The 13,678-nt window shown below is 41.6% G+C and overlaps 1 long non-coding RNA gene across 1 annotated transcript in view; it reads left to right on the top strand.

The window, feature by feature from the left end:
• LOC138724577 (uncharacterized) overlaps positions 1-12,353 on the top strand; it is a 52,277-nt gene extending 39,924 nt beyond the window's left edge. The window contains exons 2-3 of the long non-coding RNA XR_011338079.1: positions 10,117-10,203; positions 12,184-12,353. This is a non-coding gene — a long non-coding RNA (uncharacterized lncRNA). The remainder of the gene's footprint in view (positions 1-10,116; positions 10,204-12,183) is intronic.
• The last annotated feature ends 1,325 nt before the right edge of the window (positions 12,354-13,678 follow it).

Genomic DNA, 13,678 nt, shown 5'->3' with positions numbered 1-13,678 from the left:
GACTGGGGCAGGAGAGGGCAGCAGTCCAACAGGAGTAAACCTTTGACACACGATGTACCACTGGCAGCAACAGACAGAGCGGTCACCTCCTCACCTGGGGGCTCAACGGTCTGTGTCTATTAAGGAGAACACAAGTTGTATAAGTGAGATGTGGGTCTGTTAATAATTGAAACGAAGCTTAAAGAGAGCAGAGAACCACTAAAATTTTGCGAAGAAACTGCCTTTGAAAAGGTGGGGTACAAGGGTGGGCAGTGTGTTGCGTGTGTGAGCCCCCTGCCTTCATCCTCCTCCTGCGGATGCTCCTGTCCCCGTCTGGTGGGCGAGTTGGTGCCAGTGTCCCCAGCCACAGCCTCAGGGTGCAAGAACACAGCCACTGGACCTGCTGACATGCTCACTTCTTTCCCGGTGGCAGAGCAAGAGCCTTCACGGAGCTACTAATCAGGGATAGAAAAGGAAAATGTGAAATTGCATCCTGTCCTCCAGCATGTTCCATCCTGCTTTTGGTCATTTCAGCCACAAATGTTAAACTAATTTAGAGAAAACAAGACCTGATTTGAATCCCCAGGCTGAGACTGCAGCTCAACAACTTCTATTGTCAGTAATTTGTGTTTTCTTTTATTTTTGTTAGTTCTTCTATCTCGCTTGAGCTGTCTGCAAGAGGGAAAACAAGCTCACTCTCAGGATATTTCTGTGTTATTACCTTTAATGGGCCAGTATTTTAATGTTTATCTACATAGAAAAGCACCTGATCTTGTTAAAAAAAGTCTAATATATGCTGTAAGTGTAATCCTAACTAAGCCTCTTAACCCTTTTTTCTCTACTGTGGTGCAGAATCTGGTGTGTAGTGCCTGAGGTATGCTGCCAATGACAGATTCAGGTTGTAAATTCTGCAGGAGAGGAAACCGAGTCTTCTTCCATATGCAAACTACTGACGATGTCAACAGTCATCAGTGAACAACAAATAATTGTACTAATATGTTCATCATCAGTTTCTTGTCTGTACCACAATCCATTCTTAGTAAAGAGTTGTGACTGCATGTAACAGTGGGTTTTTAGGTTTTGAGTTGGCTTTTTTCATGTTTATGTAGAAATATCATCTTGCTGGCTTTAATCCAATTAAATATGGGGTTTTTTTCTCTTGCAGACACATGCAAAGAATAAGATGTCCTACTCAGGGATGTACGAACACTACAAGGAATGCATATTTGCATGATTTTGCTCTTATTTTATTTAATAAAAAATATTATTCCATTTCAGTAGAAACTTTAGGCAGCAATCTAACGTACACATCTAACTGAACTCCAGAAAAACTGGTCGTGTGGCTAGATACACAGCTTGACAGATTCTTATCTCACAATATTCCACCTGCTCACTAGCTGTGAGTGCTTAAATTCCTGTCTGTCAGAGACACTCCTGAGCTTTTGTCACTGACCTGTTGTAACACAAAGGCTCACTGTCCCTCTGCATGGTCCATCAAAATTGAAGGTACCTTGCTGATACTAGCAGAAAAATATACCCCACACTGATCCAGCCCATTTACAGGAGTATTTTTCCTATATAGCGTGTTGGGACTTCCAGCTCACCGTAAATGACATTTGCTGCTTTACTTATGCAAAATTTTACTATGCTTAGAACAAGGAATGCTTTTGCTGTACAAGACGAAAGCCAGTTGCTGAGAAACAGTTCAGAAAGAATAATATTAAACTACAAATCAAACAACATCTTGCTTTCCTGTGTTTAATGAGGGCTTCATTTTTCTTACCTTGCCAAGCTGGGTTGCTTTCAAAATTAAATGTCATTTCTGAGTCTTCAAGAGTTTCAGGTTGGGTGAGAGCCAGACCTAAGTGAATCAGAAATTAAAATATTTTTTAAATTGTAGGACTAGAAGTAGATATGGATAAATGTTTCAAAAAAATATCAAAAGTCTTTCCAAAGAGAACATCACACTGTAGCAACCAGATGCAGACTGTGAACAGCGCATACTTAAACAAAACGCAGGTAAAGCCATAGAGGGAAAATCAAAGCATTCTTTGACGAAGTTCTCATATGAGTAAATGCACTGCATGGTGTTTTTTGCTTTATATTATTATGATGTTCAGCTCTGTGGGGGTTAAATATTAATGCAAGCTTTTCACTGCTGCGTATTTATTGGAGTTTTTTACACCTTTGAGAAGTCTTTTCAGGGAGACTACAAAGTGTCCCCAAACGCAAATGATTTCGGCTGTGGCAGAAAGCACCAGTCAGGATCAAGCCCTGTGACATGTACATGGGGGCTGAGTGTGCACCTTCCTAAATCAGTGAATTGTGAGTCAGAATAATCCTCTGTGGTGAAGGAGAATAAATAGCAGCAGGAAAGAAAATATGAAGGAGGTCAGCAGCGGCTGAGAAAACTCATCTTTTCTCACTGCATCAGGAACAAAAACCCAGATCCATGAGAAAGTAGAGCTCACCAATGAAATGCAAAAATGTCAATTGTTTCTGAAGGTAAACCCTTTTTTAAAAGCAGCTGGAGCCCTGCAGAGGCTGTTGCATGCACTGGCATGTGTGTGGTGGCTCTGCGGGAACCGCTGCCAGATGAGGGCTGGGACCTGCTGAGCTCCTCTGTCTGGGCTCCTGGAAGTTCATTGACAGTATGGGTACAAGGTTTGGAAGCCTCTGTATAACCCTTCACCACAAATCAGGCTACAGACTTCCTCCAATCCAGTAAACCCATATATTATTTCCATTAATATTAAGGGTAGGTAGATGGAAGCACTGACTCTGCTTTTTGTTACACAGACTGCTCGGTGTGCTGGTACCACATAGCCCCTTGACGCAGCCCTACGTGGCAACACAAAGTCATGTCTTATGCTTAGAATTCATTAATCCAAAGAGAAAATATATATTATTGAGCACCACAGGAGTACAGTAATATTATTTCTCTGTTCTTACACCCTGTAATTCTAAGGGTGTCCTAGTTCTGTGGCAACACTTGAGGAAGAGCAGCCTATGGCAGTCATGAAACTTCAGCAGGTACAGGAGCTGCCAGTGTTCATTACTTTTTCTGTTTTATGGCAGCGTGTTGAGCTGTGTGGTGAGAAAGTGGGACATTCATCCAGCTGCCTTTGCAGAAGAATGAAGACAGTTCTCAGGCAAACTCTTTAACGCCCAAATATTAAAAACAACCATACAACCAAATCTCAGGCATGTGTCTCCAAAATATTATTTTGATATTAGTTTTTTAAAAGAAAATCCAATGGTCTTTCTGTCACAGAAACATTTTTCAAAAGTGCATGCAGCAAGAAGAAGCATACTCTAATGCAGAGGAAGCCTCCCTGGTATTTCTAGGCAGGGCTGGAGGATGCTCAGGCTCTGCCAATTTATACGTAACACGGTCACTGCCATTAAATTCATCTGTCAAACTAGCGCCCCAAAGGTCCCAGTAAGACCAAAATCCAGTGCACCAGACATAATGCAAATCAAGAAGTAATTCTTACCCTGAAATCTGGCAGATTAGGTAGTGGTGGAGGCAAGAGATGTGAGTCAAAGTATCACTGTCCTTGACCAACAGCTGAGGAACCAAGACAGAGAGAAGGTGATGGCAAACTCTTCTTTCCTACATGGAAAACTGAAGCAATGTCAGTTACTGAGGCTTAAAGGGGAGAAATCTGTGACAGCTCAAAAATCTCTGAAATCTCAGTACTAAGACTGAAGTGGTCAACCTTAAGGTCTGGCTTTCCCAAGCAAGCATGAGAGAAACCAGAACCCAGCACTCAGAGCTGCTGATGGGTTTGACACACCACTTCCTTTCTTTTCAAAAACTGAAATTGCTATCAAGAAGAAATTAGTCATTGATTAAAGGGAAAGGATAATGTGCCCTCCAACACTTTCTGGAACCTGAGGAACACTTTCTTTTTTCTTTGTTTTTTTTTTTTAATTTTCTATTTTTTTTCTTTTAATTACCCTGTCATTCTTGCTTCCTGAAGACTTGTTGCTAAATGTTCATTAATTTCAATGGTCAAGACTTGATCCTTAGACCAGACTCAAAAGCACCTCTTATTTATGCAAGCCCTTGAATAACGTTAGCCAAATTCCCTTTTTCTGATCTAATTCAGCTGACTTAGAGTTAGTCACACTTTATAGGAACCTAAATGAGGGAAGATTCAGGTTCAATGCTTCATTTTCCATCCACATCAGAAGTTAACTAACAGCTTTATTCCCTGATCCTGCTGAAAGAGCTGATGACAGTGGTACACAAACAAAGGCGCCTTCAGATGCAAAGAGTTGTGTACCCTGTTGTTGTTAAACAAACATGCCCATGTTAACTTCAGCCTCATAAAAAATACAAGAAAAACATTCATCCTGGGATCCCAGACAGGCAGTTGGTACAAAAGGATGTGTTCTAAGTATTAGAAAAACACACAAAACACTCCAAAATAAACACAAAAAACCCCTCACTGTAAAGCCAGGGTAGGTAAATACACCAAATTATAAACCTTAAAAAAGAAAACGTTTGCTATGCCCTGCCTAGTATGACTTGAATCATGGATAAAAGGATTTAACATTCTTTTTGCTCTATCCACTTTTAATAGAAAAATCCAGGTGCAAATGTCGGCTTGATTCCAGTACCAAGCTGCCTGCTCTGTTTAATAAAGAGTTTAATGCAATTTAATCCAAAGCAGCAAAGAGTCCTAAGACATGAGCACTAGAGATTCAGAATCCTAATTAATTTTCTGTTGGTCACAGTTGTCACAGAGATTCCCTGGCTTCTGTTAATATGGTTGAAAAAAAAAAAATCCAATAAACTGTTTGAACTTGGTTGCATCTCCTCCTAGGTAAATGATTATTATTTATATAAGAAAGCACAATTATACCATCCTCCTTTCCCTTGCTTCATCCTTGCCCGTGAGGTTGTTTTGTCATTAATGAAGGGAGAAGCATAAATACAGGGCAGTACTGCTGGCAGAGCCTGTCTCATTGTCCATTGGAAGCAGAATCAGATGTTTCACCTCCGTCCAAAAACCTGCAGGGAGCCATGGCACAAGAACCTCTCCACCACACGAGAAGAACTGATTTCAGGCTTGTGAAAATGAGCAGGTTATTTGAATTTTGTAGGCTAGTGATACCATTTTGCAGGAATCAAGTGCATGCCATACTTTCCTTGACCTGGAAGAAGTCATTGGCCGAGAAAACATGAATGATCGCACATGCAGTAGCCACTGCTCTGCTGCCATGCAAGATACAGCCAGGGTCATGTGCCCGGGCCACTCACACTCTCCAAACCTAAATGAGTTTAGAAGATAAGCAGCAGCAAAATGGTATTGGTGGGACATGCAATGATGACATCAAGAAATTCAGCAACCCAACAGCCATGATGGGGAAAGGTAAATCAGCATGTTAACCAGTGCAGATGACTGTACGGCTAGTTTTGTACAGGCAAATGCTAACCATAAGGAAAAAACAGTCTTTTCCTGGGAGGCTGGGCAAGGGACTTTCCCAAAGTGACAGGCATGCCTGTAATTCCTGCAGGCCATGTCTCTGGGCCATTTAGAAATGGGCAGCCGCTGCCTGCATTTACAACACGCGCTGTTCCCAGGCGCAGGTGTGGGGCTGGCCACAACACACCCAGAGCAGCTTCCATGTCCATTACTCTTGCAGAGATGCATACAGATTTTAAGAAGTTATTTGTTTCTAGGAACACAGAGCACATACTGGCTGCATTTGGTTCTGGACTACAGCGAAATTCTGATGGAGAAAAATGCTAACAGGGACTCCAATAATGTATCACAAATTCAATATATTCAGTACAAATGAATGAACACCAGAACATCTGACCCGTAGCCATAATATCATTTTTGTCATACAATGACACCATATTGAATTATTTTATGTCTTCCAGATTCAAAGCCAAATTCTATTTGCCAAACGTCAGTTCAGTTTGTCTGAGTTTAATAAAATATCCTTCCGCAAAAAAAAAGTGTAAGCATTTTCTTCTGAAAGAAAATAATAAACATTTGACAATTTAAACAAAATGAACTCTGCTGAAACCCTCTGAGGCTCAAATATTTGCTTTTATTTTTTTCCCCCAAATCATAGATATTAACAGATGACAGTAGTATACTATGTTATATCAGGATTAAGAAGACTGGGAAAACTGGGGAAAAAACCAAATAACTAGTGTCTGCCTGTTCACTGAGAATGGTTTCATTGCACTCATTGATCTCACCTTTATAATTTTCACTCCTATGTAAAGATGTTGGAAACAAAATGAATTCCAATGAGGACACAAGCACAGATAAAGTACCGCTGCCCCTGTTCAGTGATTATGGAGCGCACAGTACCCCGCACCACGCACAAAGCTAGAGTAACAGCTTGTACATGAGGGATGCTTTCAGAGCTAGAGGAAACAGCTGAGGTGGTTACAGTCCCACTGCCAATGATTACTGCGTCTCTTTGCCACAGGAGTCTGGATCTTCATTTGATCCTCATTTGAAAAGTTTCAGCTCTCGATTTTGCCCCATCTTCTATTCCCTGCCTTCCCTAGAAGGCTGAACAGAAAGTTACTGCAAAGATGAAGGGATTTTTAATAGTGCCTCCTGTCCTAAGAAATTTGGTCATAAAATTAAGGCTATTACAACCTGTTTTTAAAAGAAGCTTTTCATAACCCTTCCCCATGTGAATACAGAGCTTCTAATCAAGGACAAAGCAATCACTGTACAAACTGCTTTCTACTACTGAAGCAAAAGAGACAATCAAAGATTTCTCTTTCTTTGCCATCTCCTCTTTATTTATGTACAGTGAAATAGACAGTAAAAAATAATTTAAAAAAATAATGAGAAAGCCTACTGCATAATTCATTTCAGGAATTATGCTGGGTTGTTGTTGATTTTTTTTTAATAATGCATACGATGACCAATTTTTGGAGAGCTACAGATCTAGTCATATACAGAAAACTTAATTATTCTTTAAATTATTTAAACGGCAGTGGCATTCTTCACCAGATAACATGCTGGTACACTATCTCCTTGGAGACTTGAGTTCTTTAAGGCTGGAGTTCAATAACAATATGGAAACCTTTGGGGCTGATCTGTATGTCAAGTATGAAGTTGCTACACGGGGCAAGGAGTGATGATGAAGCAGTGAGCAAGGCTAGACCTCTTCCATCACATCTGACATTACCAAAATCATCACCTGATGTCAGAGCTGGGAGGTCAGACTCTTTCTTCACAACTTTTTGCTTCCTCTTTGCAGCTGGTAGAGCTGCAATACTTGTACTACCATGTAGTGTTGCTTACACTAGCAGAAAACAGTGAAATCAAGGCAATACACAGGGTTTGCTGATAGAGACCTGGTGAAGGTAACCTGCCACTGCTTCCTTTTAGTGTCCGTCACAACAGGATGCTGGTGGGGAAAATTTTTGGGTACATTACAACAGTAGTTAATATGCTACGAGAATATCTGAGCCTATATTTTGCTGTAAAGCCCCAAACCCTGCAGAAGAGCATCAAAACAAGCAAACCACAGCATTTCACAGCAGATGAGTTTTAACAAAGCTACACGTAAATGCCAAGCTGGTTTTTAATGATCACCTGGAAGCAGTGGTGGGGTGGCCCCTGGGTGAGCCGAGTGCAGTTGGGCTGCCCAGAAGTTACTCAGCATCTAGAAAGTTTACACAAACCACTTTCAAAGGCATTTTTCTGAGTTTCTTTTCATAAAAAGAATGGTACCTCTATGGACTACAAGCATCAATTCTCTCCCCATTAAAAGGAAAGGATATTGGCAAGAGCAATGGTGAAAGAAACTACTGAGAGGGTTATACTCAAGAAGGAAATAATTCAGTTTGAGGTTTTACTTAAGAGGCAAAACCCACTAGGGCCGGGCCTTGTCACTTGTCACTGATATCTACAGCCCTTTGCAAATGCTTTCATTGTCACAGGATTGTGCCTCTCTTACTCATTAGGAAAGTCTCATTCTGTGATGATTACAAACGAAAAGGCTCAATAATACATGCTGCTGAGAAAGTCTCATGACTGGGGAAAATCCCTTACACCTCCTCCCGTGGCTTTCACCATCATCATTCAGGCTATTTGCTCTTGCAGGGCAGGTCGGTACCATAGTGGGCAGCTTATATCCTCCCAGCACCTGGTCCAGCACCTCATCTGGAAAGAGATGAACAGGTTAAGATGAATTTAGCAGAATGGAGAACTAAAGGCAGTAAGAAACGAACCCTTGCAGTGATGAAGTTATCCCAGCCTGGCTATTTCCAAGTGTAATTTACCTGTAGACATGCTAGAACAGTGGGGAAAATCAACTTACATGCGTTTCAATTAAAACTACCCTCCTGCTCTTTATGCCTTTCAGGATGAAAAAATAAATCTCAGTGTATCTGTATCTGAATCTGAGAATGGACTTTCCTTTTAATTTCCCAGTGACAAGTGGGGTTCCCCAGGGCTCAGTGCTGGGTCCAGCCCTGTTCAATGTCTTCATCAATGATCTGGATGAAGGCATTGAGTGCACCCTTAGCAAGTTTGCGGACGACACTAAGCTGGGTGGAAGTGTCAATCTGCTGGAGGGTCGGGAGGCTCTGCAAAGGGATCTGAACAGGCTGGACCGCTGGGCAGAGTCCAATGGCATGAGGTTTAACAAGGCCAAATGCCGGGTCCTGCACTTGGGGCACAACAACCCTATGCAGTGCTACAGACTGGGAGAAGTCTGTCTAGAAAGCTGCCTGGAGGAGAGGGACCTGGGTGTGTTGGTTGACAGCCGACTGAATATGAGCCAGCAGTGGCCCAGGTGGCCAAGAAGGCCAATGGCATCTTGGCTTGGATCAGAAACGGTGTGACCAGCAGGTCCAGGGAGGTTATCCTCCCTCTGTACTCACCACTGGTGAGACCGCTCCTCGAATCCTGTGTTCAGTTCTGGGCCCCTCACCACAAGAAGGATGTTGAGGCTCTGGAGAGAGTCCAGAGAAGAGCAACAAAGCTGGTGAAAGGGCTGGAGAACAGGCCTTATGAGGAGCGGCTGAGAGAGCTGGGGTTGTTTAGCCTGGAGAAGAGGAGGCTGAGGGGTGACCTCATTGCTCTCTACAACTACCTGAAAGGACGTTGTAGAGAGGAGGGTGCTGGCCTCTTCTCCCAAGTGACAGGGGACAGGACAAGAGGGAATGGCCTCAAGCTCCGCCAGGGGAGGTTTAGGCTAGACATTAGGAAAAAATTCTTTACAGAAAGGGTCATTGGGCACTGGAACAGGCTGCCCAGGGAGATGGTTGAGTCACCTTCCCTGGAGGTGTTTAAGGCACGGGTGGACGAGGTGCTGAGGGATATGGTTTAGTGTTTGGTAGGAACGGTTGGACTCGGTGATCCGGTGGGTCTCTTCCAACCTGGTTATTCTGTGATTCTGTGATTCTGTGATTCACGAGACCTCCATAGCTGCAATTAACTGTTGAGACCATCTGCCTTTTTTAGTCCCAGCTAAGTATTCTACAGCATTTAATATCAATGCACATTAACCACCTCACTGTATTCCCTTTCAGTTCAGTGACAGCATCTCCTAGATGTTGGTGGGAACTGGAAGAGGCTCTGGAAGGAGTTGTGAATCTCTGTCAAGCTAATTTCCTTCTCTACAGAGCTATCAAATGATGACTGGTTTAATCATATGGTATGTCATCAGGAATTCTTTGTAGTAATTTAGTGCACTAAAACAACACCAAATAAAAAGCACTGAAGTGCCAGAGCCAGCCCACTAAGTTGCTTTAAGAGTTAACAGGGAAGGAAAGTGCCTGTGAAAACAAAGATGAGTGAGTGATGTGACTGGCTATCAGAGGTCTGGGGCAAAACCACCAGCAATAAGGAGCTGGGGAATACACAAGAGTACTGAAAATTCAGCTATCTAAACGTGTCTTCTTTCATTTTGATGCTATTTTTCTGGGCAACCGGTGTTCATATGTTTAGGAACAGAAGTGAGAGGAAAGTATTAAACTACTGACTTTTCTTAGCAGGAAACAGAAGTCATTCTCTATATTCTTATTATAGTGAAAAAGTGACTTTTGACAATATTGTACTCATCAAACAAAAGTCACATCAATAGTTAATAGCTTCTTGAAACATTAGGTCTTGACATGTAAGGTTTTTCTTTTAGTTAATGGAAACAGGACATCACAAGAGAACTTGGCTGTACCCTCCTGGTCTAATCCACCTCAGAAACTGCTGAAAGAGTGTAACTGGGGTGAGTAGGAATTGGGTAGGGCTGTCTGGAGCCAGACCTGATCCCTACATTTTTGCAGGACAGAAGATTATGCATTATTGCAAATTTATTTGTAGCGTTTTGCTTGTTCCTCATAAACTTACTTTTGCTCATTCATCTTCATCCCCTTATAGCCTAAGTCATCCCTCATCTAAAAATTTACCATTAAGACCCATGCAAAGGTTGGCTGCATGAAATTATAGAGATCTAAAACACAAAAAAAAATAACATGGAAAAGGGGAAAAAATCTATTCCTTCCCATTGCTACAGATGCTCTATGCTAATGCTTCCTACCAAGAGCCACTTTCAGGTTTATCAAAATGGGATAAAGGTGGTTTCATCACTGTGCTACTGCTTTCCTTAGCCACGCTCTGACCTTGGGCAGGTAATTTATCTGGTCTGCACATCAGTTTTCCCTCCTACAGAAAAAGGGAATTGAATTTTACCTTATAGGGGCATGTTGTGAAACAGCAGAGTGTAAAGGCTGACAGCAACAGACTAATAAAGGCAGAAGGTACAAGTCCCTGAGCCAGATGCAGCTCTTAGGTGCATTTCCCAGGGCTTTGCCCCTGCGGTGCATTTTACAATCAAAACAAGTAGGCTAAAATAAAATAAAGAAATAAAATAAATAAAGTATTACTAAAAATTAAGCATGAGATTAACTCTCTCATACTCATAAAATTAAATTTAAAAGTTTTAAATGGTGAGAGCTTTCAGATCAAAATGCTACCCAAGTAGCTCAAACAAAATAGAAATAATAACGTATTTATAGCCAACAGTCCTCCTGACCACTCCTTCTTTGCAGACTGAGCTCACCTCTCACTTAACAGTTGCAGTGAATGAGATGCTTTTTGAAGTTGCACCAAACTCTGCTAAGGAACTCCCCACCACCTGAGACAGTGCCTGTGGTATCGCTCCCACACTGTGGCCGTGCCGCTGTCTGTGTGATCCCCTTTGCTCCGGCGTCCAGGTGGCTCACATCCTGCAGGAATCACAACTGACAATTGTTAGTGCATAATAACCAACTGCATCCCCCTTGCCAGGTTGGGCTGCTTATTGATGGACAAGGGCAAGTCAATGCACTCCAAATAGGAAAGGAGAGACAAGAAATATTAACCAGATTTGACTCTGAGAGACCTTCCTCGCCTGCAGATGCTGATTCATGCTCTAACCTCCATCACAAGCACGTGCACACATCCACAGCAACAAAACATCTCTGGGGCATCTGCCAAATCTCTGCCCTCCTCACTGTTTCTCTGGAGGAATTTTTTGGTGTGGTTTGGAGGGGGCGGGGGCTTTTTTTCTTTTTTTTTTATGATAAAAGTAGAAATCAGCTAAATGTCTCCTTTATTTTTGCTCTAAAGACCAGTTCTCAAAATCTGCAGTTTAAAAGACATGAGAATGTTGAGATGGGTCCTACAGGAGTGAGGCACATTGCCTGGCAAGGGGAAAGGTCAGCAAAGGGTAGCTGCATGCCACCAAATCACACAGGGCTAGGATACTAAGCAGTTACTGAGATTATACAGCTTTCTTGCTGAGGCTAATGCAGTGAAGGCTTCCTGGAGGACCTAATGAAAGCGGCTGTTTTGACGTGCAGAATCATAAATCCATGCTGGTTTCCATCCTTGTCATCCCACTCCTCTTGGCTCTCTGGGTGACCAAGTGGTCCCTCTGAAACGTCTTGTCCCAGAACATTCATTTATGGCAGTTTCTCAAGCAGTATTGCTTGCCAGATATTATTTCTGTTAATTAGGCCTTTGGGCTGCTTGATATGCTGGAAAATACACATTTTTGTACTCTCTTTCTCCTGCTTTTGAGTTGTTGTATTTATCTAAGATGAAAGCCAGATGTTATATTAATAAGTGAACTGCCTTTCTTAAAGGGAAACATACATCAGTACAGAGGCAGACATAGTTTTGCTGTGAATTACTTAAATTCCTCCTTTTTTTTTCTTCTGAACAGGAAATCCAAGAAGATGTATTTGAAAGCAACAGTACTGTGACTGCAGAACAAAAGCCATTTACCCTAATCCATTTAAAAGCTAGTAATAGGGATTTAAATGTACTGAAGCACAAAAGTGTTTAAATTTGAAGGAGAGGCAAATATAAATTAAAAATATTTGGGAAAAAAAGAACATTTGGACATTTCACATACCAAATACATTTCAAATACCACACAGATTATTATTCTCAAACTAGCTGGATTTTTTTATACCCAGTGGCTGTTGACTTTCCTATGGAGCCTCTTCTCCCAAAGCTGGGATCTTAGCCTAAATGATCCTGAAGGTCATTTTACTTTATATGGAAATGAAAACATTCTACAAAACATCTCTTTTGCCGGACAGGTATAGTGTGATTCTTTTGATAGAGAGGGTGGGACGGATGACTTGGGAACAAGTCATGCAAAGATAAACTTCACTGTGGTACATCCCAGGCAGGTGCTCAGGTGGTCAGGGTGGTGTGTACGACACCTGGGTTTGGATCTTGTTGTGGAGCTGCTCTGGGTGAAACTTGGTCTGGCACTGGTGGTGCAGTTCAATCAGCAGGATTCTTTTTTCCCCTATGCTCCTCTTATTTCTTTTCACAGTGGCAATAATAGCTATGAGAAGGACAATACAGAAGTAAAGGGCAGTGTGTTTCTCAGTATGCAAATTTAACAGCAAATAGAAAATACTTTTCATGGAAAAAATACTTTGCAATGGACTGAAGGCCATGGTATTTCCCTGTGGGTAGGGGCAAAAGCAGCCTCATGGATCACTCTTCCTCTTGCCCCTGCTGTCTTGGGCACACTGCTCACTCCCACATGTGGTCTGCACCCTTTCTAGGGCCAACTGTGGCTCAGAAATTTGGCTTTAGGAGTGCATCTTTTGAAGCAAAGACCCAAACTTCTCACATCTCCAAATTAACACTTTGAAAATATCCCTATCATGTATGCAACATAACCTTTAAATAAATACTATATATTCAGAAATTTCTAATACCATGGGTTCATAAAGCCAGTCACAGTCCAGATAGTTCACTCAGCAGGTATTGGAAAACTTGTAAAAGAGCTAATGCAACTATCTGTTTGTATAGAAATTTATATCCTTATTATTAAATATTTCCATTATGTCATTGCTGGAATATTTTTAGAATTTATATAATCTGTTGTAATACAAAGAATACCAGCATAGCTATTTTACAAAATATGTTCCGGTTGAACAAGTTAATTAGCTTTTAATAATGAGCCCCAGCCAATGGATTTACAAAGCAAGCTACAGGAGCTTAATGATTTCAAAAGCTATCACATTTACAAGTTAATGTAGCGTAAATTATTCATAAGGCTCTTATAAATAACTGTAATAAGTTATTTCCAGGGCGAGCGTTGCCTTAAAATGAGGTTCTTCTAAAAAGGTGCCTTTAGAAACAGAGCTTTGTGTGATCCCATATGTACTGTCCTTTTTTGCTATTTTCACATG

Source organism: Phaenicophaeus curvirostris, chromosome 10 (genome assembly GCF_032191515.1).
Source record: "Phaenicophaeus curvirostris isolate KB17595 chromosome 10, BPBGC_Pcur_1.0, whole genome shotgun sequence".
Classification (NCBI taxonomy): Eukaryota; Metazoa; Chordata; class Aves; order Cuculiformes; family Cuculidae; genus Phaenicophaeus; species Phaenicophaeus curvirostris.
The sequence above is the reverse complement of the archived record's forward strand: the minus strand, read 5'-3'. Positions and strand labels throughout refer to the sequence as shown.